The sequence below is a fragment of the Syzygium oleosum genome, unplaced genomic scaffold, assembly GCF_021117445.2.
Source record: "Syzygium oleosum isolate NSW1041296 unplaced genomic scaffold, Sole_v2.1 Sole_v2.30, whole genome shotgun sequence".
Taxonomy (NCBI): domain Eukaryota; kingdom Viridiplantae; phylum Streptophyta; class Magnoliopsida; order Myrtales; family Myrtaceae; genus Syzygium; species Syzygium oleosum.
The window spans coordinates 4,055,741-4,082,163 of NW_026607514.1; the positions used below are offsets into that span (position 1 = coordinate 4,055,741).

The 26,423-nt window shown below is 39.6% G+C and overlaps 1 long non-coding RNA gene and 1 pseudogene across 1 annotated transcript; both read left to right on the forward strand.

The window, feature by feature from the left end:
- Positions 1 to 1,449: 1,449 nt before the first annotated feature.
- Positions 1,450 to 3,200, forward strand: LOC130135300 (uncharacterized). The gene is made up of 3 exons (XR_008814744.1): positions 1,450 to 1,515; positions 1,824 to 1,883; positions 3,150 to 3,200. It is a non-coding gene; the product is annotated as an uncharacterized LOC130135300 (long non-coding RNA).
- Positions 3,201 to 3,389: 189 nt separating this feature from the next.
- LOC130135303 (uncharacterized) lies at positions 3,390 to 4,620 on the forward strand (annotated as a pseudogene).
- Positions 4,621 to 26,423: the final 21,803 nt, after the last annotated feature.

Below are 26,423 nucleotides of genomic sequence, written 5' to 3' on the forward strand. Positions count from 1 at the left end.
CTTGACTTGCTAAGCATTCTTCAATTTTGGCCAACCTCTTGGCTTCTTCTTCATCATTTGTTTTGGATGTCCTCTTGATTTGATCATCCTCTTCCAAATTTACCACCTCAGGCGTAGTCTTTGGAAGATTTTCTTGAACCGGTTCTTTGTTTCTGATTGGGTCTTCAATCGGTGTTTCGGTTGCATTTGAAGTTCCCACATTTGGAGTAGTAGGATAAGATCCTTGAGATGCGAGAATAAAAGCCTTCATTTCTGCCATCATTGCAACCATTTGGGTCATTTGATTCTCGACTTCAACTAGTCGAGCACGGGTTTCTTCTTCCGCCATTCTAACTTGTAAGCGAGTATGAGTTCTTTTACCTTCCGTTGCTAAACAACCTGTTTTGCCCAAAAAAAACCCGATATCAGCATAGTAAAATAATCATGAAACCCTACATTCTTTTAATTGTATGGTTTCATGAGATTGTCAAGGATAAGAAATTTCATACAAGCCTTAGCTTTGTATAAAATTCTTCATCAATGTCTTTCTCAAGGAATCATACAATTTAAAAAATTGCAATCCATGGTGATTCTTTACAAAAAATATTTTGAAACTTCATTAAGCAATTGTTTCAATTTTGAAAATTTTTATTACAATGCTATTCATCAAAATAGGGGAACACTAGCTTAAAAAGTCTAGGCTTCTTGCTAGCTAAGGTAGCTTCAGCTTCTTCATATTCTTTGACCCGTGTCTCCCATTCGTCCACATCGATTACAATCTCCTCAGGAACATACGGCTCTACACTTGGCGTGCTTGGCACAATGTACTCTAGGATGTACGGCTCATCAGAATGAGTAATAACACTCAAAGGTACATAGGGTTCGACATCAATTGATCGTTTAGCCTTCAGCCACCTTATATACTCGTTGGACGCCAAAAAGAGCTTCATTTCTCCTTCCAAATCTTCAGACCATTATACTATTTGCTTGGTTGATTTCTTCAAGGAATTCACGATCCCATCAACCTTATTCGCAGCTCTTTATTTTTCTTTTCCGGTAGAGGTCCTTGCGGTATCTCAAATGTGAACCCCTCAGGATGCCAAATAGGTGGAATTTGTTGAACCATTCCGAATTGTCGTATGACTCTTAGGTACCGCATGGTAACCATTCTGGTTCAGTCCAGAACTGGTTTTTTGTTCTCAGAATCAGTTTTGGACCAGAAACCCGTTTGGTAACGCAATTTTATTTTTCTATTTCTGGGACAAGTTTTTGTTCCAGAACCGATTCTGAACCAGAAATCAGAACCAAAACAAAGTTGGTTTTTCATTTCTTGAACAAAAGTCATAATCATTTCTGAGGAACTCGTTCTCTTCAAAAAACACATCTGTCTCTCGTCTCCTCTCATCTCTCTGATCTGGAAGCCCGTCTCTCTCTGTACTCTCTCTCTGTCGTCGTCAAGAGGAAGCCACAGCCGCTCGCTCGCTCGCTCCGGCCGAGAGGAAGCCAGGGCCGCTCGCTCGCTCGCTCCTGCTCCACGTAAGCTCCGATCCTGCGCTGGATCTCCTCTCATCTCTCTCTTTTCTGGATTTGGAAGTCACCGTGATCGGAGGGGGGGGTCAGCTTCGGCCTCGCCATGGCCGCTGGTCGACCTCGCCGTCGCCCAGATCTGGGTGACGGCGAGGTCGACCGCCAGCATTTCACCATTTCCATGGAGGTTTTTTCCCCCTTTTTTTTTCGTTGAATTTCGAAATCCTTAATTTTTACGGAATGGGTGCGATCGAACGAGGTTGATGTCTCGAAAAGTCGCCGGCTTTTTTACGTGGTGGGTTTTTGCTCGCGCACAGGGCCTTCATATCTCCTGCAGGAAGAAAGATCGTGAAAGAGATAGTCGCCACCCCTACAAGGTTGTCGAGATCACCCCTCCTCCCAAGAGTCTCGGCGTCTGTTGCTTTCCCTCGGTCAGTTTGGGGAAAATTCGGTTGTTTTTAGTGTTTGATTCGAGGGCTGATGCTGTCGTGATTGCTTTGTATGTGTCCCCTGTTTTTTCAGTTGATTGAATTGCTGTCGTGGGATTTTAGAGTGTAACATGATCTGTTGGGCGTTCGCAAGTCAAGGCGATCGAAGCGAACTTTGTATGAAAAATTCGATATTTTAGAGTTATCTCTTCCTTCGGCCATGGCGGGCCGTTCGGCCTCCCCCAGATCATGTTCAGCGGTAGAGGCAGTTTGGTGATAATCACAAACACTCATGGGATTAGAGCATGAAACAGGCATGCTTTATCTTGATTGCCGTGATTAGTTATCAGTTGCATGCTTACTTGTAGGTTGTCCATCGTCCTTGGAACTTTTGTAAGAAAGGGCGCATGACTGTGTTTCATGTTAAGGAAAATGTCGGGGTAAAAATGTTTCTTATCTCCTCAAATGGTTTCCCATGAAAGTCTTCAAATGTTTTGAGTGAAATTAGAGCAACAATGGAAGTCCAATTTCTTGTGATTTTTACTGGACATAGACTGCCTGACAGCAGTACTCATAACAATGACCTGTTCCGGAGGCTGATTTCTTTTCCTAGTCGTGTGTTAATCCATTATTATGTCTTGATAGCAGGAAAAAGGAAAAGTTCTGGTACATCAAACTAAAAAAGAAAAGTGCAACAGATCACATTCTAGATGAAGTGGGGAGAAAGAAAGCTAGAGATTGGATGGGCATAGGATTTTATCTCTCCATTTCTTTATTGTTGTATAGAATTTTTCTGGGAACTTGTCATTCTCTCTAATTGTGTACCTTTCTAAGCAGTTTTACTCATCCTCTATTGTCCAGGGGATGGTACAGTTTTAGCTTATGGTCAAGTTGTTTCTCTAAAGTTTTACAATTCCTTTCTCACTGCTTAGATATCGGAAATCCACCTTCTTAGTTTCACATATCTTTTAACTATTTACATTTTTTTTATATTTTTTGGCATCTTAAAAAAACAGGTCATTGTTATTGTTTTGCTGCTTGCATGCATGAAACAGGCAACTAAACTACAACATGAGGGCTATTTGACATGATATTGGATAAATAGACACATAGGGCCTAATTGCGATTATTTAGTTGCAATTCTCTAAACTGTCTTGCCCCATGGATAGACACATTAGTTGCCTGTTTGAAACTCTAACTAAATATTTTTTTCAGGTACAAGCTGCTGCACCTGTAAGTAAAGGAGAACTCGGGAGGGCCACCTGGACTTTTCTCCACACTCTAGCTGCTTAGGTCTTCTTAGTAAATAAAGCCTGGCTTTTTACTTTCCTTTTCGTTTTCCATTTACGAAGTTTTGCCTGAACATATCAGTAGACTCCTACATCATTTGCACTTCTGCTGAGTTCTTATGAATTTCTCAAACAATAAAGTTAGCGTTAATTATCTATCAGAACACTCAACATTAAAGCACATGTACATCGAACGGTTCAAATTGTAGATGATATGGCTCTTTACATCAAATCTTATGCATTTGAATTGGTACACCATATGATGTGCTTCATTTGATGTTCAACTAGTTAAGGGTAAATGGCATCTCAAAAAGAGACATTTGTGGCAAAGTGGACTGAGCCTTTAACCAATTTGCTTGTAAGCTTAATGGTAGAAGAGGTAAAAAGAGGAAATCGCACCACTACTACCTACAACAAAGTAGGGTGGAATAACATAGTTACCGAGTTCAATAAACAAACAACACTCCAGTTTACTGTAGTTCAGTTGAAGAACAGGACAAACAAATTGAGAAGACAGTATGGGAGTTATAAGAAGCTTCTTTCACAATCTGGATTTGGATGGGATCATGTTAACAAAACGGTTATTGTGGAGGATCCAAGTGTATGGGATGATCACATCAAGGTATCAGTTTACTTGGGTCATTTTGTTCTTATTGTGGATGTATGTTTCGATTATGTTGATGACGTATGTCACTATTTTTGAAATTGCAGGATAACATCGAATAGGCTAAATTCCGAAAGGATGGGTTTCCTCAATATCCCGATTTGTGTATCGTGTTTGGCGATACATATGCTACTGAGGATCACGCAGTAGGAAATGCAGAATACTTGGTGGTGTCGGAGGGGGAAGACAATGGTAGTGGTGGTGACAATGGTGGTGGTGCTTTGGTAGGTGATCCAAACGAACTTAGTGATGGAGTCTTCACACCTGACGTGAGTGCCACGCAAGTTCATGAGAATCACAAGTTGGATAGGACTCCAAATTCCAAGATGAGGAGAAATAGTAGCACATATGATATTGTTGGCACCTGCAAAGCCATTCAAGATATGATCAAGTCCAAGGCGGGTCAATCAACAAGTGGCTCTGTCACCTCACATGCCCCCCCACCCGAGAACCCCTACTCCATGGGAGCCATGGTTGCCATCTTAAATGACATGCCTGACTTAGAGCAGAATCTTTACAACAAAGCTATGAACCAAGCATGCCTTAGTGCCAACTGGAGAGAGGGTTTCGTCCTATCTTTACCTTAAAGGAGACGCGGTCTTCTTGAATCTCTTTGAATAGATGTTGAGAACTACGATGACTTTTTCATGTTTGCTTTATTTTCACTTAATGACTTGTGTCCTTGAGATACTTTGGTTTGTTTTTATTTATGGAACTATGATGACTTTGGTTTGTTTTTAATTATGCAACTATGATGACGTGGCTATTGTTAATTATGGAACTATGATGACGTTGTGGCTATTGTTGATTCCTGACTTATTTGTTGTGTTTGTGTTCTTCGTGCGAAGGCATAGGTAATATGGAGGGGGGTGAAAGTAGCAACAATAATGGTCCAATAGCATCAGTTGAACCAATTGAACAGGTGTTCGATGATTTTGAACTTAATATACTGAAAGCATGGATGGGTACTATTTCGTTGAACATGTCTATGCACACGAGAGAACCTATTAGGGACAGTAAATTGTCAGGGCGTGAATGGATAAGAGAGATTCTTTATGGACATTCAGATAGGGTATATGAAGCTTTTCGAATGGAGAGGCATGTTTTTCTCAACCTTTGTGATTTAATGAAGGCAAGGGGTTGGTTGGTAGATAGTCGATATATTAGGGTAGACGAACAAGTTGGGATATTTTTATCTATGATTTCTCACAAGAGCTTGAATAGAGATTTATGTGAGAGATTCCAACATTCGGGACAAACTATCAGCAAGTACTTTGCTAAAGTATTGCAAGCAGTTCTGAATCTGGCAAGAGAAATTATCGTACCACCTTCATTTGATGTTGTCCCAGAAGAAATTCTTATCAATCCTAAATATAATCCTTACTTCAAGGTAGGATTTTCATACATTCCTTTACATCGTCATTTACATTTTGTTGATAATCTTGTATAATGCTAGTCTTTGCTAAAATGACAGGGCTGCATAGGCGCTATTGATGGCACTCACATTCATCCTTTTGTACCAGTGTCGAAACAGATCCCATTTAGAGGCAGGAAAGGAATTACCACTCAGAACGTGATGTGTGTTTGTTCATTTGATATGAAATTTACATTTATGTATGCTGGTTGGGAAGGCTCTGCCAACAATTGTCGGGTGCTCTCGGCAGCACTCGAGACACATCGCTTACAATTTCCTCAACCTCCACTAGGTATTTGCTTTGTTTTTCATGGGATAATTTTCTTTATAACTGTATTGCATTTGCGAATCATGATCAATATACGAATACCTTGTGATAGGCAAATACTACGTGGTAGATTCTGGTTATGCTACAGCTCTGGGATTTTTGACTCATTTCAAAGGGGAACGGTATCATATTAATGATTTTAGGGGTAGAGTGAGGTAGGCAACAACAGCAAGAGAATTATTCAACCATAGGCATTCTTCACTAAGGAATGTTATTGAGAGATCATTTGCGGTGTTAAAGAATCGCTTTTTCATTTTGAGACACATGCCTTCATTTTCAATTCAAAAGCAGTCATGTATTGTAATTGCATGTTGTGCTATTCATAATTACATCCGTGATCAAGACAAGATTGATAAGAACTTTTCCCAATATGGTGATTCAGAGTACCCGTTTGGAAGTGCACAAGATGAGGTTATCAACGATACATCGACTGAGGAGGATATCGAGATCAACATGCTTAAGAAAAGAATTGCCAATCAATTGGCAATTGATAATAATATGGCGGAGATTCCATGAAAATGTGTTTCCGACTTTTCTAATGTATTTCCATTATTTTGTATTTGAGGAATTTTTTATGTTGGCTCTTGTAATGTGACGTGGTATTTTGGGATCTCCTATATTGGCTCTTGTAATGTGATGTGCTTGGTTTACTTTTCTCCATAAGCATTTGGGATATTATGAGGAACGATGCATACTCACAAATATTGAGAGCAAATATCGAGAGCGATGGTGGTTGAATGTTGAAGACCCGTTCCAGTGCTTGGCCATTTGCATTAATTTGACTGGAATTTGTGTGCGGGCGTACATAACGTTACGAATCCAATGTAAAATTTAATTTCAAAACTTCACAGAATGGCTTAGAATACCTGTGGCCACCCCGCTTTGAGCGAAATTTAATTTTTTTTAGGTGCCGAAAAAAATAAAAAAATGAAAAATGAAAAACTTCACAGAATGGCTTAGAATACTTGTGGCCACCCATTTCGAGAGAAATTTAATTTTTTTGAGATTCCCCAAAAAAATTAAAAAAATAAAAAATTTCAAAACTTCATAGAATGGCTTAGAATACCTGTGGCCACCCACTTTGAACGAAATTTAAATTTTTTTAGCTACCGAAAAAAAAATAAAAAAATAAAAAATTTCAAAACTTCCAGAATGGCTTAGAATACCTGTGGCCACCCACTTTGAGTGAAATTTAATATTTTTTTAGGTGACGAAATAAAAATTCAAAAAGCAAAAAAATCAAAAATACCATTTGGGCACCTCAAAAATTTTAAATTTCACTCAAAGTGAGTGGCTAGAAGTATTCTAAGCCATTATGTGAAGTTTTGAAATTTTTGATTTTTTATATTTTTTTTTGCACCTAAACAAATTTAAATTTCCCTCAAAGTGGGTGGCCACAGGTATTCTAAGCCATTCTGTGAAGTTTTTCATTTTTTATTTTTTATTTTTTTATTTTTTTTGGCACCTAAAAAAATTTAAATTTCGCTTAAAGCGGGTGGCCACAGGTATTCTATAAGACATTCTGTGAAGTTTTGAATTTTTCCACCTTTTAATTTTTTTTTTCGGCACCTAAAAAAATTTAAATTTCGCTCAAAGTGGGTGGCCACAGGTATTCTATAAGCCATTCTATAAAGTTTTGAAATTTCTAATTTTTTTAGTTTTTTTTTGGAAATCTCAAAAAAATTAAATTTCTCTCGAAATGGTTGGCCACGGGTATTCTAAGCCATTCTGTGAAGTTTTGCAATTTTTAATTTTTTTTAAATTTTTTTGGGCATCTCAAAAAAATTAAAATTTACTCAAAAAGTGGGTGGCAAGGTATTCTAAGCCAATTTGTGAAATTTTTTATTTTTTATTTTTACATTTTTGGGCACCTTAGAAAATTTAAATTTTACTCAAAGTGGGTGGGTACAGGTATTCTAAACAATTCTGTGAAGTTTTGAAAATTTTGATTTCTTGATTTTTTTTTGAAAAAATTCAACAAATTTCCTATTTTCCCGAAATCTGAAATTTTTTTTATTTTCTCGACATTTTGATGATTTTTTCTGGAATTTTTCAATTTTTTTTGGATTTTCTGAATTTTTTTTAGATTTTTATGAATTTTTCGGATTTTTTAATTATTTTTATTCCATTTCTAAAAAAATGGATTTCTGTTCCTGGAAATAGAATTTTCTGTTGTTTATCAAACGGGTTTTTGTTTCAGGAAATAAAAATTTTGTGCTATTATCAAACGGGTTTCTGTTCTAGAACTAGAAATTTTTTGTCGTTATCAAACGGGTTTTTTTTCTCAGAAACTCATCCTGGAACCAGAAATAAAAAAATCTATTTCTGTTTCAGGAACTCATTCCGGAACAGAATGGTTATCATTCGCTACCTTAGTGGGCAATAAGCAGTTTCACCGCTCAATCAAAGCAAAGGTACAAAATTACTGTCTTGGGTAGTAATTTGAGCTTTCGCTATCTTTAGCCATTGAATTCTCCGTTGAAACTGGTCGAGAGTTAATGCTCTAATGAAGTTTGCCCACTCATGAAAAGAGTATTTTGGCATTTTGTCTTGCAGTTTCAAATACTTCTCAATAGGGTTGGTAGATGAGTCGATCTCTCGAATCCGCATATAACGTTCCCAAGGTTAAATATGGGAAATAAACCACACAGAAAGTAACCCCGCTGAAGCTTGAAGTACACATTTTTGTTGATTTTGGTATTTGTTCAATGAAATGATGGTCTCCGCCAAAAGCGTATTGGAGAAGTCCCATTTTAGGCAAGCTTGCCTAGCAATTACCGCAACAAGAGGATTTAATCCTGTCCTTGATGCGAGGAATAAAACGAATCCGAAGAAGGCTAGAATAAAAACCCTCGCGGAAGTGTTTCCCGTTTCTTTCGGCAATTTGGAGTAATTGTCCACCGAGTAAGATAGAGGAAATCTCCCGATATTCGATTTGATCAACTTTTCCACTTGAGGGGTCTTCAAGTTTAAAAATTCAGCTATAACATTTGTGGGTTTCAATCCAACTGGGGGCTCAATGGTTCTTGACTCGAAATCAATCCCAATGATTGCCTTATATTCTTCTAGTGTAGATACCATCTCGTGCTCGCCCAATTGAAATGTGGCAGTGGTAACTTCCCAGAAATAGGATAATGCTTGGATTAGACTCACTTGGTACTCCAGGTTGATGAGCTTGAACAAATACACGAGCCTTTCCCTTACGTATACTTTGTTGTCCTTTGTCATATTTACCCACCATACCAAAAGCTCCTTCCTTGGAATAGGAATGACTTGTATGTCTAGTTTCCCCATTTCGATCTAAAGCATGTAAAAGAAAGTGATTATTATTCACCATGGATTATCAATTGATTTTAATACCTCCATTTCAACTATATGTCCTTTTAAGGTAAGACAGAGGTAAAGTACACTTGTATGCCTCAAAAGTAATGCAAATGTCCTTTTGAGTCCATTTAAACCTTTAAAGAGCATATAGTTGAGATTATGGACAAATTCAATGTGTGATGTAAATGGCCATTCTGTCATACTCCATTTAGACCATAAAGTCCTAAACTATGGTTTACAACTTCAAATTACATTGAAATGAATGAATGAGCACTTGAATTACATGGAAAAACCGCCATGTATCACGCCCCGAACCCCACGGTACGCAACATCCCTACCTTGGTCGATTATGGTGCGACGTCCCAGGAAGCGTCGCCGACCCAACGCCCAAACAAAGAACAAGCACAGGCGGAAGTAATAAACAAACCCTGACAATATAATTAATACGAGACAATGGATAGCACGGCTACAATCAAATAACCACTGAAAATATGTACACTTTATAACATTATAGAAAACCGTTTTACATAACCCATTTATACAACAAAAACGAACAGTACAAGCAGTTAATAGCCACTAGGACAGAAAGGGTAGGTGGCTAGGGTGAGTCAAACTAAGCCTACAAGGGGGACTACAGTAAAAAAGGAACAGTCCTCCCTACCAAACTCTAGCCTCTCCTAAGGCTCCCAGTCCGGGTCTGAGGACTCCGAAGAATCCTCTGAGGATCTCTCACTGGGCTCTGACTCCGTGGCCTGGGCAGCTACCCACTCATCCTCCTCATCCATCTCCAACTCTGGGTCCAGGTACATGCCTAACTCTTCATCAGATACTATTTCTTCATCCGATCCCAACTCAGCAACCTCTCCGTCTTCGCCTGGGTCTTGGTCCATCGGCTCCGGCTCTTGCTCAACCTCCTCATCCATCGGTTCGGAGTCATCATACCACACTCCTGGCTCTTGGTTCATAGCTACAGGCTCCTCTGCGATTGGGGGATCCACAACCTCGCCGTCAGCCATCTGCGGTATCATCACCCCACTTATATCTACCGGAACGTCAAACGTCCTGAGGGGTCGCCCGATGTTTCCGTCTGCATCCTTCAAGCACCAGGCCACATACTCTTGAGTTTGGTAAAAGTACTCACCCACATTTACGAATACTACGGAATGATATCTCACATACGCTTCCCCATTCCCAGCTGGGTACACCCTCGTAGATGAATGGATCTGCGTCGGGATCCCAAAAAGAGGTGGCTGCCTCGGCATGCTCAGGGCTGGGGGTCTGAAAAGTTGAGTTATTACAACCGTGAGACGAATCTCAGCGAATACAACTCCTAAACCCAGGCTAGGCTAACATGCATTCTCCTGACAGACAAAAAGGCAAAACAACGCGTAACAAAGGTAAATCAATTAACCTAGGCCCTCAGGCCTAGATCGAACGTACAACTGACCCTGCAGGTTAGACATTTCATTATAACACTCAAAGCACATACGCGAGCACACCTGTCACACGTACGCCATACGCATGATCATACTCATAAATGTTTGATTCGCATGCCAATCACCGAGTCTCGCACACTCGCGCACTAGACCATGCACTCTTATGCATGTAAATGTCATCATCATGCCATGTTTTATATTGGCTCACACTGCACACTGGCATACAGCTCATTTTTAGTTAGAAACCGACCCGAAGGCCACGGCCCGAAGGCTCACAACACTCCATGGCCAGCGTAAAAACGCCCCAGGCCCAGTGTCTCTAGCCTGCTACAAAGTGCATGAGACGCAACACCGATCTCCTTATGAACCAGAGCCTGCTACAAAGTGCATGAGGTTGGTCGTCTTCCGGATATACCGGGCATCGTCTTGCTACAAAGTGCATGAGGACGGCACGACCCGAAGGCCAATAAGTGATCACACGGCACACTGCCAATTTTTATCTGAACCCCGCGTAAAACGCATCAGGGTACAATTAGGTGATCACATGCTCATGGCAGACACGCATTCTCGCACAATTTCGTCACACGCCTCATTCTTGGCATACACAATGCGTGGCCATTAAATGCAGCACAATGCACCATGAGCATCAAACATAATTTAGGCAACCAGTCAAATTTATGCCACAACAATTTGCTCGCTTGGCCAATTAATACCGTGCGGCCCAATTCACGATTCACCAATCGGCACTCAATTTAGGTCATCAAATAACCAATCACACTCCGCACAATTTGGCCACACGAACACACGACATGGTATTTCCAGATTTACTATAATTGAGCACAACCATCGATAAATCAATCAATCCGGGCATACCCGGCAATTCAGTCATCTAATCCTCAATTAACCCATGCCAGTTCAATAAACCGCTAATGGACGGTCACTATCACAGCCACTTCGAGGCCAATAATCATTCTCAATTAAATCACATTAATTCACCAATATTATTCCAGTACAAATTTCCGCCATTCGGTTCACTAATTCCTTCCAGTATTCACTAATAATACCCAAAGCAGTCCAGAAAACGTACTATCAGTCCTAATCCGGGTTTAGGAGTTACACTCACTTAATCCAACTTCACAACGACGAGGAACGATGGCCGATCACCAGTGAACTGTGGAACCGGCGGCGGCGTTCCCACGGCGGCGACGGCGACGACGACGGCTCACGGCGGCCGGCGGTACGGACGGCGTCCTTTGGCCGAACCGTACGGCGGCGATCCAAGATGGCTCGGGCGAAGGGGATGGTGAGTCGGCGGAGGGAAAGTGGTTCGGTGAGGGTGACGGTGGTGGTCGGTCGACGTGGACGGTGCACGGCGCGGCTTCCCGGCGAGCTCGGCGGACGGCGAACGGCGGTCCGACGGTGATCCTCATGCCGAACGTGGATGGGAGAGAGAAAAAAAGGTGGGACGGGATGGTGGTGAGGCTAGGCGACGCCGGCAACCAGCAGCTCCAGCGAACGGCGGCTTGCTCCGGCGAGTGGCGTCTTTCACGGCCGAAGAGAGGAACAGCGGGGGAGAAGGGGATGATCATGGAGGAGGAGGAAGTGGCCGGAGAGGATGAAGAGAGAGGGAATTAAAGGGTCAAAGCTGGTCAAAATTTGAGGCTAGTAGGTTCCACATGTCCAAAATCTACCCATCTTGACCAAAATGCCCCTCATCCAAGGGCTCACAATAAACCTTATCTAATAATGCATGGGCAAAGTGGTCAAATGGTGCAATAATTGATACTTATCCAAATTTAATTAATACCTTAATTTATTCCTCAAAATTCGGAACCAAAAATGGCCTAGGGGCAAAATGGTCATTTTTCCGGTCCCGGGTCGAAATTCCATTTTTCGCCCGTACCAACTCCAAATGTGCGTGGCCACTCAAAAATGGTGTCGGCCACGCAAAATAGTCACTTACGCCCTCAGAAATTGATGTCGGGGTCCAGAGGGGCAAAATAGTAATTTTTCACTTCCGGGCCGAAATTCCATTTTTTGACCGAAACTACTCCAAATATGCGTGGCCATCCTAAAATGACGTCAGTCCTGCAAAACCAGTCGTACACGACCTCGAAAATCGACACCGAAGTCCAGGTCCAATTTCGTGACCAAAACTCGCTAATTTTCCAATTTCAGAGTCTCTCACTAACGGGGGGCTGTTTAAGGGTTATGCGTATCGACCTAGGGTTGTCCGAGTCATGACGGTCCCGATCATTGAGAAAATGAGAAATTATCACTAGTCCCAGAGGTCGCGATCGTTCGGTTCCAGTTCAGGACTGGTTGGCCACGTGCACTTTCGGTTGTGCCGAATCACCTGCGATCCGATTGTACATCGTTGGCCTTGGCCAAACCAAATCCATCGCTTTTTCTGAGATCGGCCCACGTCGGCACAAAATATTCCTTCATCATTTATCGTGATCGGTGCCCGATTCACGATCGGGTCCCTGGTCCACGTACCGTTTTTTTTTCCAATTAGCCATACCCCATTGGTTAGTATCCCGAGAGTGATCAGCTCTGGGCGAGACTTTCTAAAATGAAATGCAAAATAATGTCAATTTTATTGATCCCGGAATTACATCGAAATTCGAGCTATTACACCATGGACCTATACATTTCATCTAAAAATGAAAGAATGGTCAAATGGAGTATGACGCTCTAATCATGCATTCTAAAATGAAAGGGCATTTAGACCAAGCATTGAATGTCATTTAGGAATTTTTTGAAAATATACCAACTAACATGCATAATTGTAAAAGAATGGAATGGAACGATACTTGCTTACCATGACATTTTTGTTTGGTTTTAGGTATACCAACCACAAAGACAAGCGAATGCAACCAGTGAAGTTTTGACGCCTAAAATGGTAAGATATGCTAAAGGCTCAACGTCATCACCTTAATAGACAAGGGATTCCATTCCAATAGGCAATCGGCCTAAAGTAATGAAATATTATTCCACATCGGTGATCGGTATTGTATTTAAACGATCCCATGAGTAATCGGCCCATAGTTTTGCCTAAACACATACCTCCTAAGCGTAATCCTAAATGTAGCCGGGGTTGGGCCACGGGTGGTATGTGCTAATGGTGTAGTGCTAAAGCAATTTAAAGACATGCATAGCAATTAAGGACCAAACAACACTTTCATTCAAACCACATTCAATCCCAACACCATCCTGCAAAACAAGGGTTAGCAAAGACAACACCCCTTATACCACCCGCCTGCAAAACCATTTAACACTATCGTTAGCGGGACGTACCTAGGATCCTTGCAAGCATAAAACACAAGCATATCGTTCTATCTAGGCCTAAGTCCACTTAGAAAAGGTAACTCCCCAACGGAGTCGCCAAGCCTATCGTGCCGCGCTTTTTTTTTGGGCTTTCGGGGTTTGCGCGCTAAAGAGGTATTTCCGTGTAAGGGTCTCTCCCATACCATACCTCACGTGACAGCGGAAGGTAATTTCCTATTTAATCTAAATTTGTGATTTTGGAGTCGCCACTAGTCATTATTGGTAGGTAGACTAGAAACATAATCAAGGTACGGGAGAAATACCACGATTTTACAAACCAGGGATTCTGAGTACAGGGATTTGGTTACGTTATTGATCCCAAATCAAGATCCCTAACGCCCTTTCGGTACCTAAGAACGATACAACGTCTAACGTGTCATGTAAATTTCCGAGGCTTACCCACTAATTCTATCCATTCTAATCGCAGGAAGAATCAAACAAGTATTAAATGTACAATCAATGTCAATCAAATCAATCAATCCTAAATGGTCTCTAAAAATGAAAATCAATCAAAACATCCAAACCCTAATGAAGCTCTAAAAGCTTATTCATTTCATGATTCACATTTTTTTAGGGTTTTAGGGTTTTTTAGAGGTTATAACCCCTGAATTTGGGATTTTCTAAAAATGCCACTTGGGCACTTCCAAAGATTCAAATTTCACTTTTTATGGTTGGCCACGGTGTTTTTGCACCATCCTGTGAATTTTTAAAATTTTTGAATTTTTTTGAATTTTTTTTTTTCGGAAATTTCATTAATAGAGAATTGTTTTTTATGATTTTCTAAAATTTTTTATGAATTTTCCAATTTTTCAATTTTTTATTGATTTTCTAAATTTTTCACATTTTTTATTTGTATTTTTTGAATTTTCTGAATTTTTATGAATTTTCTGAAATTTTTTGAATTTTTATGAATTTACTAATTTTTTTATATTTTTCTGTGAATTTTTTATTTTTCTGAAATTTTTCGAATTTGTAAAATTTTTATATTTTTTTGATTTGTTAAATTTTTTTTCTGAAATTTTAATTTTTTTAATTTTTTATGTGTTTTTTTTAGATTTTTTTAGATTTTTTTATTATTTTTATTATTTTTTTAAAATTCCCATCGGGAAAATGAACCGAACCGGCCCGGTTCAACCTGGTTCGGCTTGGCCGAACCGGGCTTCGCCGGCGCCGGCGCCGATTGTCTTCCCCGGCGAGCACAACACCCAAAAACGGCACTGTTTAAGGATTTTCTCTTTGGGGCATTAGGTTGAGCACCCGGTGTGCATGAATTCCAACTTAACATTTTCAAGGCCGCCACTTTAAGTTCTTCTCCGGCGACCTTCCGGCGATGTTTCAACACTAATTTTTGGTTCTGTGTCATCCTCGTATCACTGACTATTAACCCGACCTACTCAGTTTGTCGCCGGACCTCTGCCGGCCGGCGAGATTCAAGTCCGAAGAACCTAAACCATTTCTGGCTAAAACTTGAATTTCCAGAACTTGAACCATTACCATACTCGCCCTAACCGTCTAAATCGTTTCTATTGACTAACAAAACATCAAACAAAGTCAAAGAGACTAACTTGAATGGCCCCTACGGCCACGGCAATGCTCCAGTGAGAGTTGAATGAACTTCGGTGAGATGGTTCATAAATGGCCCACTCGGTTTATGCACATTCAATCCACATTTTGAAATCAAACAAAGAGAAACATGTTCAGAAACTCGTTTTTGGCATCAAAGCACTTAAGATTAACAAAGAAATCACCGATTTAACAATATCAAGTTCATTTTCGTTTTCTGGAATTTCTGGAAAAGTATGATGAAGATCATACTTTACCTGTTTCAGAAGTGAATCAAATGGCCCTCTCGAGCTGCTTTGTGGCCGTGGCGATGTTCTTCGACGCCTAGACTATCGAACTATGGTCTCCACTTCGCCGGAGAGTCCTTGGATGCCTCAACCGAGATCAATTTCCAGGCCTTGACGATCAACTTCGCTTTTGGTTTGCCGGTGAGGAAACTCACCGACGAGACCGATTTGCTGGCGCTTTTCGATCGGAAAAGCGCCGATCACTCGGCCTCAGGGAGTCTCGACCCACTTCTCAAGCTATTTCTCTCTCTTTTCTCTCTCTGGTTCTCTCTCTCTCTCTCTTCGGCAATACCTCGAACAGCTTCCCTTCAATGTTCAAGTTTTTTTTCGTTTTTTGTTGATCGATTTTTTCCCCCCAAAGTTTGTTGGAACCGACTTCCGATCGGTTAGATCGGTTACCTGGTGCCAGCTGAAGATTCTCCAGCTGGCCCAGTCGATTAAAACGTGCTAATTTGATTGGGGGAGATTGGCAAAGTCTCGGGCGCGGGAGATATTTTCTAGGTTTATTGCGCCTTGGGTGAGTCGGATAAGGAAGATAAACAACCCGGGTCGGGTCGGGTTGACCCGTTCGACCCGACAGACCCGGGTTGGTCCAAATTCTTAAATTAAGCTCAATTTTGACCCAATTTTTAAAATTAAACCCCTAAATTGAATTCCTCATCACATTCTGAATCCAAATATGTGATTTTCCCCAATTTTTGTTATAATTGTGTCTAAGATTTTCACATTTTTTTATTTGGGTTAATAGGGTTTTGTTCAATTTGATGTCCTAATGACCTGATTAGGCAAAATTGATGCCAAAATTGAATTACCCACATCTGATTAACCCTAGAAATGATGGTCTCATGGTTCGACAATTTCATATTGGGCACAATTCCCAATTTTGGCTCAAAATTCTTAATTTTCAATTAAATTTTGGGGTTTTCTGATTTCTTTGACAAATTGTGCAATTGGATAGACCATTATGTAATTCAAGGTCCCAGAATCATTTGTTGTGAAGACACTATGACTTAAAAATGACTAGAAAAAATTTAATTGCATTTTTGGTTCAATTCGGGTTTAATTTTGCCCAATTTTGGGAAAAACATATACCCGATTGAGATTTTTCAAAATTGATGATGTATTCATGAAATTGGATTTAAAATAAGACTAATGATTATTTTTATGGAATTCTTTTATTCCATTTGCTATTTTTCTTGATTTTCTCACTTATTTTGACTAAAAGAAATTAAGGAAAAATGCAGGAAAATGCTAAAAAAAATATTTTTTGGTTTAGAAATAGGTTTCTAGGCTTGGCCAAGATACCTAGTCCTAATTTTGAGATTTTTTAAAATATAAAAAAAATGAGCTAAAAACCAAGTGTCAACAATGATCAAGAGGAATTGCAAAACTGATCCGCACCTCTAGAGTTGTTCCTTGACACTTGAACTTCAACTTGGTGGTCTTAGCCTTGCAGGAAGAGCTCTGAGCGCGCCGGTCGGGCTTGATTTTCAGAGCTTCCTGATCATTTCTTCACTGATCAATAGAGGATGAGGTCCTCCTTGAATGATCGATTCGCCGGCGCCGTTCCGTTCACCGGCGCCGGACACTCGATCAGGGGACCTCAACTCCCTATTCTCTCTCTAGATTTTCTTTGTTTTCGCTTTCTTTCTCTCTCCTCTCTCTCTCTGGCATTTCACCGAACACTTCCTCCCCTCATGTTCAGTTTTTCCGTCTTTTTGTTCATTGATTTTTTCTGCCCAAAGTTCGTTGGAACCGATTTCCGATCGGTTAGATCGGTTCCCTGGTGCCAGCTCGAGATTCTCCAACTGGCCCAGTCGATTTTCACGTGCCAAATTGGTTGGAAAAGATCGGCGAAGTCGCAGGCTTGAAACGTTTTTTTTTCTGGGTTTAATGCAGTCTGGTGAATCGGGCGAAGAAGGTGATCGACTCGGGTCGGGTCGGGTTGACCTGATCGACCCGGCAGACCTGGATTGGTCTAAATTCGCCAATTAAGCTCAAATTTTGACCTAATTTTCAAAATTAAACTCCAAAATTGAATTCCTCATCACATTTTGAACCAAACGTGTGATTTTCCCCAATTTTTGTGATAATCATGTCCAAGATTTTCCTATTTTTGTATTCGGGTTAATAGAGTTTTATTCAATTTGATGTCCTAATGACCATATTAGGCAAAATTGATGCCAAAATTGAATTACCCACATCTGATTAACCCTAGAAATGATGGTCTCATGGTTCAACAATTTTATATTAGGCACGATTCCCAATTTGGGCTCAAAATTCTTAATTTTCAATTGAATTTTGGCGAACTTTTTATTTTTATGACAAATTGTGCAATTGGACTGACTATTATGTAATTCAAGGTCTCAGAATCATTTGTTGTGAAGACACTATGACTTAAAAATGATTAGAAAAGATTTAATTGCATTTTTTGTTCAATTCGGGTTTAATTTTGCCCAATTTTGAAAAAAACATATACCCGATAGAGATTTTTCAAAATTGATGATGTATTAATGAAATTAGATGTAAAAGAAGACTAATGACTATTTTTATGGAATTTTCTGATTCCATTTGCTATTTTTCTTGATTTTCTCACTTATTTTGACTAAAAGAAATTAAGGAAAAATGCAGGAAAATGCTAAAAAAATATTTTTTGGTTTAGAAATAGGTTTCTAGGCTTGGCCAAGATTCCTAGTCCTAATTTTGAGATTTTTGAAAATATAAAAAAAAATGAGCTAAAAATCAAGTGTCAACAGCAGGCATCGTTTCGCGTAAAACGCATCAAGACGGGTTAAATCCCCGCGTAAGACGCATCAGGACATTATATGATCACACGAGCATTCAAGCACTCAAATCAATTCTCATCTCTTCAATTATTCAAATGCCACTAAATCAGTACTCATCTAACAAAAAGCCACACCTCTCATATGCAACAATAACACCGAATAATCCCCGAGAGAGAGAAAATCGAACTTACATAAAACCAGGGCTAATCTGGACGGCTGCACAGCAACCGAAACCTTTCGAAATAAATAATAATTCAACTCCAAAAATTATGAATTTTGGATATGTCACAGAAAACATCTTGATAAACATTTTTCATGGAAGTACGAAACCCAGTTCCGACTGTAAACACCTCTTTTTGTCACTCGAAGTCAGACAGAAATCAGTCCGTCCGGATAGGCCGCCCGGCCTTCAAAATGCCTCTCAATCAGTACACAAATATCTTTAGAAAGTTTTGAAATTTTTATATGTCATAGAAACAAGTGTTCTTAACAATTTTCATGAAGGAAGTTTGTTAAAAAGAGACCTGAAAAAATTTATAGAAATTTGGAAAGACAAGAAGGTCAGGTGAACAGTAATTCCGGCAGTTTTGAGACGATCTGAAAATGGACTTCCGAATAACCACAAATGATCTCCAAAAATTCTAAATTTAATTTATGTTATACTTCAAGATGTTAGGGACAACTTTCATGAAGAACACCACTTCAGATTCGGCCCAAAAAAGTCACCACAAAAATGACAAAACACAGAGGCATGGTAGCAACCAAACCGAGAATCAACCAAGCAAGAACCAATAAGTAACCAAACTCATCCAGCAACTAAACTACCTCTAAACAGCCCTTAATCAGCCCTTACACATGTCATTAGTAACCCATTATCCTAACCAAGGTTTGAGGAGCCCTTACCAGGAATCATAAGCAAAGCCAAGCCAAGCAAGCAGCTGCTCCAGCGGATGGACGTGGCTCGGCGGCGGCGCTGGTCACGGGCTGATCACGACTGGGACGAGCACGGGGTGGTGGTGATGGTGAGGGGTGGTGTCGGTCTTGGTTAGAGGTGGTGGTGACCGAAAATGAGAAGGAAAGAGGGAGAGAGAGAGGGTGGTGACGGTGGTGAGTAGCAACGACGGTCGGTGCCAGTTCCGGCGTGTCCCCGCTAGCTAAACGGTGGCTGGAGCAGCTGAGCTGATCACGGCAAGATGGAGGGGGAGAGGGTCAGCCGAAGATGAAGAGAACAAGGGAGGGAGAGAATGAAGGAGAGAGAGACAAGAGTGATTGGCCATCTACTAACTCCACTAACTCACAAAACCCCAATACCAACCCCAATATCATCCAAGGGTCTAGAATCCTTCCCTTTCCCCAAGCGAAGATCTAATGGCTCTCAATTAATCTCCCAACCAATTACCAAAAAATAACAAATGATAAGAAAAGAAATAAGCAAGGAGAGGGGAGGCACAATGGTCCATTAAATTCGACCATTAGAGGGAAAATACTAAAGTCCAAGTTGCCCTTCAACCTTTTAAAGGAATTCAAATATCCCAGGGGTAAAATGGTCTTTTCTAATACATAGCCTCTCATTTTCTAGCTTTTTGTATTTCAATTTCCAAAAGTCAAAACGTTGACTTTTGAGTTGACTTTTTGATCAAACTTTGATCAAAAGTCAACCTGAAGTCAAATTTTGATTTTTTACATGAAAAACCGCCAAAAATAGTGTCGATTTCACTTTTGCACAATTAATTTTCAAAAAATTCAAAGTTTGACCCATTAATTGGCATTTTAGTGACAAATCACTAAAATGTTGACTTTTTATCAACATTTTGTCCAAAAAAAATCAAAACCCCTAAATCATCTCATTTTTAGTTAATTTCACTTTGGCATCATCAATTTTACAAAAATCGGTTTAGAATCAACTTTTTCTTAATTTGCGAAATTTGGTTCAAATCGGCCAAAAATGAAATTACTTCATTTCTAGTCATTTTTTAGGGTAGTTTTCTTCACGACATTTGATCTAGAGGTCATATTGCATTCAATTTTCATATCAATTTTAGAATTCCAAGCCAATGTTGAAAACACCCAATTTGTGCCCTAATTAAGGATTCCGGTCAGTTCTTCATGATTTGCAAAATTGAGACACGGATGCGCCTAATTTTTTATATGAAACTCAAATCCAAAATCAATTTTGGAAGAATCACATGAATTTGAGTCAATTTGACCAATCTAGTGATCCAATGATTGAGAAATCCTAGAGTAATTAGTCCAATTAGTGCAATTCAACTTGGCCGATTCTAGACTATCATCCAATTTGATGAATTGAAGTTAAATTTGGCCAATTAGACTTCAATTAAATTCTTTAGTCTAGCTTGGCAATGCAATTTAATTCAAATTGAAGAGCAATTGTGCCAAACAACTTAAATTTGATCAATTTGTGCTTGTATTTCAAATTAGTTCAATCCAATTCAATTCAATTGGTCAATCAATCATGATAGGGATTAAATTGCATGAAATTGGAACAAAATTGAGCCAAGAACCAAACCAGTTCCACCCTGGTCAAACCGATCCAACTGGTTTAACCCGGTTTGATCGAAATTGAACCAGTCCGATCGGGCCGAACGTTTTTCGGCCAAAATCCCGGCTGTCCATTTCGACCAAGCAAGGCCAACCGGTCCCCTTGTGTCCAAAATTACTAAAATGCCGCTAGTGAAATTACAAAAATGCCCCTATAATCAAATTTTAACTTGACCTTATTTGAGTGCTATTTGAATGTATGGTATGAATGTAAAACTGACACCCGTGAGGCGGTCCATGGAGAAGAAGGCCAAACAACTTCAAAAACCGTGATTAAAGATCGATGTCCAATCTAGTTTCAATTCGTATACAATTATTGTTACCTGATCATGTCTCAAGTCTTTCTATTCGTGTTGTATTAAACACCCGACGAGTTGCAGGTTTTCTTTTTTCGCACTTAGAATAGCTCGTTTTTCAATACTTTGTGTGTTTACTTTATGCATCGCCATTTCAATACAAATTGTTTGGTTCTTTCCCTTTTCTAGACTAAGATAGGACTAGTTTAGAACCTAAATGGAAAACACAAAAAATAAAATGCACGATCACCTAGTGGACTAAGACTTTGGCATGAAAATGGTAAAAAATAAATGCATGACAACTAAGATAACAAACATGTTAAGTTTAGCGGTACCAAAAGGGCGTTAGTGGAAACATTAATGTAAGCTAGTCTCCGAATCCATGATCTCTAGTTTTCGTAGAAATCGAAACAAAACTCTCGCATTTCGGTTGGGTATTCTACCCGACCCCCGACTTAGGTTAATGGCGACTCCTATTTTCTAAAAAAGATAAAATCAATCCACTGTCACGCGAGGTATGGATTTAGGAAAAATCCACGTTCATGATCAATGGATCGTATAGATGACCAAAAGATTGACGCTTCGGTAAGCCATCTTTTATGATGTGACATACGAACCGTTTCATGAATACTTACCTCTAAACCCGCTTCATTGAGTTCGGCCCTCAAGGGGTAGGTCGCGACATTGGCCAAATCGCCCAGTCATGCAGAATAACTTCTATCGTGCTAAAAGGCCAATTCAAATGGGAAGGCGACCGTTTACTTCCAACAAGCAGTATCAGGTTGAAAGTTCGGGACGGACATGGAACAACCAAATCAACAGAGTGGATACAACACCTAAACAATGTCCGTCGCATGTGTGGATGACAACATGGTAATGTGCCATGTCAAAATTGGAGGAGATGTTTCGAATGTGGTCAGCCAGGACACATGATCAAGGACTATCCTCAAAAAGGGTAGCAGCAACGCGTTATACCAGCACCACAGTCGCAACAAGGCTAATTAGCACCACAAGGAAACCTACAAAGGCCATCGGCTCAAGGAAGGGTTTATGCGGTTACTCAGGAGGAAGCTGAGGCTTCCAAGACCGTCATATCAGGTGTGCTCTCCTTGTGCGATCAAAAGGTTTGTGCATTGTTTCATACGAATGCTACGCATTCCTTTGTGTCTGCACGATTTGTGTAATTGTGTGGATTGAAGCCTAGATTGCTGGAGGTACCCCTTAGTGTCTCTACAACACCCTTAGAGGACGCAGTGTAGCCAACCTTAATATGTAAGGATTGCAAGATTACCGTAGGAGGACAAAATCAGATGGTAGATTTAGTGATTTTAACCATGTATGACTGTGACGTCATAATAGAGATGGATTGGCTTCGTAAGCAACGAGCCAATGTGGATTGTTATAGGAAGACAATCTAGTTCAATCCACCTGACCATCCTAGTTTCAAATTTTACGGAAATGGGACAACCACTTCTATGCCGCTTATTTCAACAATTGAAGCCTATCGATTTCTCAAGGAAGGTTGTCAAGGTTACCTAGCATATGTGGATGACCGAGCTAGAAAAGAAGCAAAGTTTGAAGAAATTCCTATTGTCCAAGAATTTCCTTGTGTGTTTCTCGAAGAATTACCAAGACTGCCACTGGAGCAAGAAGTTGAGTTTGTTATTGAATTAGCTCCTGGAACAGAACCTATATCGAAGGCTCCATATAGAACGACTTTAACGGAATTGAAAGAGTTGAAGGTGCAACTATAGGAGTTGCTTGATAAAGGTTTCATCCGACCAAGTGCGTCACCATGGGATGCACCGATTTTATTTGTATTGAAGAAGGACGGGTTATTACATCTCTGCATTGATTGTAGCCAATTGAATCAAGTTACGGTCAAGAATAGGTATCCATTGCCTAGGATCGACGATCTATTCGATCAATTGCAGGGAGCTTTTGTATTTTCTAAGATTAATCTAAGGTCGGTTATCACTAATTACGGATCAAGAAAGAAGATATCCCGAAGACGGCCTTTCGAACTCGATATGGATATTATGAGTTTCTAGTTATGCCATTTGGATTAACTAATGCACTTGTGTCATTTTTGGATTTGATGAATACGGTGTTTAAGTCATTCTTGGATCAGTTCGTAATAGTCTTTATTTTCGATATCTTGGTATATTCAAAAGGACCGGAGGACCATGAACAGCACTTAAGGATTGTGCTTCAAACCCTTAGAAAGCATAAATTATATGCTAAGTTCCGTAAATGTGAGTTTTGGCTGGATTGAGTTATATTTCTAGGTCAAGTAGTAATTGGTGAAGGAATATCGGTGGACCTAGCTAAGGTAGAAGCAACAACAAACTGGACAAGACCGACGACAATGACGGAAATTCAAAGTTTCTTGGGACTTGCGGGATATTATCGAAGATTCATGGAACGATTCTCACGTCTCACCGGTCCATTAACTCAATTGACAAGGAAGAAAGCGAAGTTCATATGGTTTGAGGAGTGTGAGCAGAGTTTTCAAGAGTTGAAAAAGAGATTGACTACGGCATCGATTTTGACAATACCATCAAGATCTAGAGGTTTTGTAATATACAGCGATGCCTCTCATAAAGGAAATGGTTATGTTTTGATGCAATACGGGAAAGTTATTGCTTATGCATCAAGACAGTTGAGACCGTATGAGTTAAACTACCTAACTCATGATTTATAATTAGTTGCAATCGTCTTTGCATTGAAGATATGGGGACATGTATGGAGAAATATTCGAGATTTATACGGACCATAAAAGTTTGAAGTATCTGTTCTCTTAAAAGGAGTTAAAAATAAGACAAAGACAATGGATGGAGCTATTGAAGGACAACGACTGTGAGATTTTGTATCATCTGGGAAAAGCGAATAAGGTGGTGGATGCTCTCATATGGTTTAATATTCCTTTGAAAGAAATAGTGGTGCTTAAGGTATATTGAATGCATAAAATTGGATCGAGTATTTACTACTGTTTTATCTTTTTGAAATGGAAAATGTCTTTTATAATTTGAGATGATTGTTTTGATCGGTTTGGGAAACCTTTTATAAAAGAATTGTGAAAAGTTTCGGATTGTGAATATAATTTATGAAAGGTGCTTTGTTTGACAAATATTGAATCGTGAAAAGTTATATGTTTTGGTTAGTGAACCTGAGTTTTGAGATGGATTCTGGATTTGATATGTGGGTTATTGGAGAATGATATAAGTGAATTATGCTCATGTCGCTATGATTAAAACCCATTAAGGAGGGTAAGTATGCATCTTGTTACTAAGACGTTCTTATGAGCCGAACCACCTATTGATATAGTTGCAGACCTAATCAAGGGGGAGAAACTTGATTGCCTTTGTCATGGGCATTATGTGTGACCATAGTTATATATTGAGCATTAGATTAGTAGATGGAATAGACCATTGACATTTGATTTGATAAAGATTGATCAATTGAATGGACCATTGACGGTTGATTTGTTATTGTTGATTTTATATCGTTGATTGATCTGACATGTTAAAAGTTTTGTTGAAAAGATATAACCTATCGCGCCGTGCTGAGAGCACTTGGAGGTACTTTCGTTCATCACGAATGGTAAGGTATCTCTTTACTAAATGAACGAGGGTCTCTCCCTAACTATATCTCACTAGACAGCAGATATTTATTTTCTAATATGGTTCATTTAGTCTACATTTCATTTTGGAGTCACCACTAGTCTTTAATGGAAGACTAGATTTTTGCGAACCAGAGATATCATGGGTAGGGGGACTTGGTTACATTAATGACTTCGATGTTGAAATCCCTAACGCCCTTTTAGTACCTAACTCGATTTGAAGTGTCTAGCGTAGCATGCAATTTCTCGAGGCTTATTCCGCTAATCTTAACCTTTCTAAACGAGAGGGAATCAATCAATCAATCATGAGAAGCACAATCAATTCTAATCACAAAAAACAATCCTAATATTGTCCCTAAAAAGGAAAATCAATCAAAACAATCAAGGTCTAGTGAAGCCCTAAAGGCTTGTTCATTTTTAGGGGTTATGCTTTTTTTAGGGGTTTTAGGTTTTTTAGGGGTTATGCCCCTTTTGGGGGTTAAGCACCCTTGTAGGTTTGTTTAGGGGTTAATTCCCTTTTTTTAACCTTTAAACTAGTAAATTTTCAAAAGAACAACTTGTGCACCCCCAAAAATTCTAATATCATTCAAAAGGGGTGGCCATAAATGTTCTAAGCCATTCTGCAATTTTTTGAATTTTTTAAATTTTTTTTTGAAAATTCTTTATTTGACTTTCCTACTTCCAGAAGTCTAAATTTTCCATTTTTTAAATTTTTTGAATTTTTTCATTTTTTTTATTTCTGAATTTTTCCTTTCTTTTTTTTATTTTCAGAAATTTTCCATTTTTTCGATTTTTCTAAATTTTTTTATGTTTTTTACAATTTTTTTTTATAAATTTTCCTAATTTCTACAAATTTTACAAGATTTCTAATTTTTTTTATGATTTTCTGAAATTTTTTATTTATTTATTTTTTTTCTAAATTTTCTTTATTTTTTTAATCCTCCCGGGAATAAACCGGATCGATTCAAACCGGTTCAACTGTGTTGGACCGGCTTGACCGATCTCCAACCGTTCCCCGACGAGGAAGGTGCCAAAACGGCACCGTTTTTTGGCTTCTTTCTCTTAGGCATTTTCTCGAACGAGTGGTGTGCATCTAGCCTAACATATGTTCCTCTCATCGAGACTTTGCCCCCATCTCCGGCGACTCTCGCCGGTGCTCCAGCCACCACCATTGGTCCAAGGTACTACCCTAGTACCCTCTACCTATCAGCCACCACCGAACCACCGTCGGCCGCTAGTTGGACGGCTATTTCTAATCTAAAAAACCTATGCCCATCGGCATTCATCTTCCCCCTCTACCACCCCACCCATTGGGCACAATGACTTCATTTTTGAAAGCCTATAGAGGGGTGTGTATTTGACTTGGAAATTGTAGCTCCCCGGATCTTCACCCAAGGTGTCTATTATCTCACCTTTTTTATGTGCCTTACGATGGAATCGAGCATCACCACAACGGGCAGCTTTTATCTTGGCTTCATATTTGTCGTCTTCATCGAACTCGGCTTCCTCATTTTCAGCCTATATCATTCCTACCACGTTGTGTTCCAGTAGCGGATTCTGATGAAAGTTCGGCTCCGGCTCTTGGAAGTTG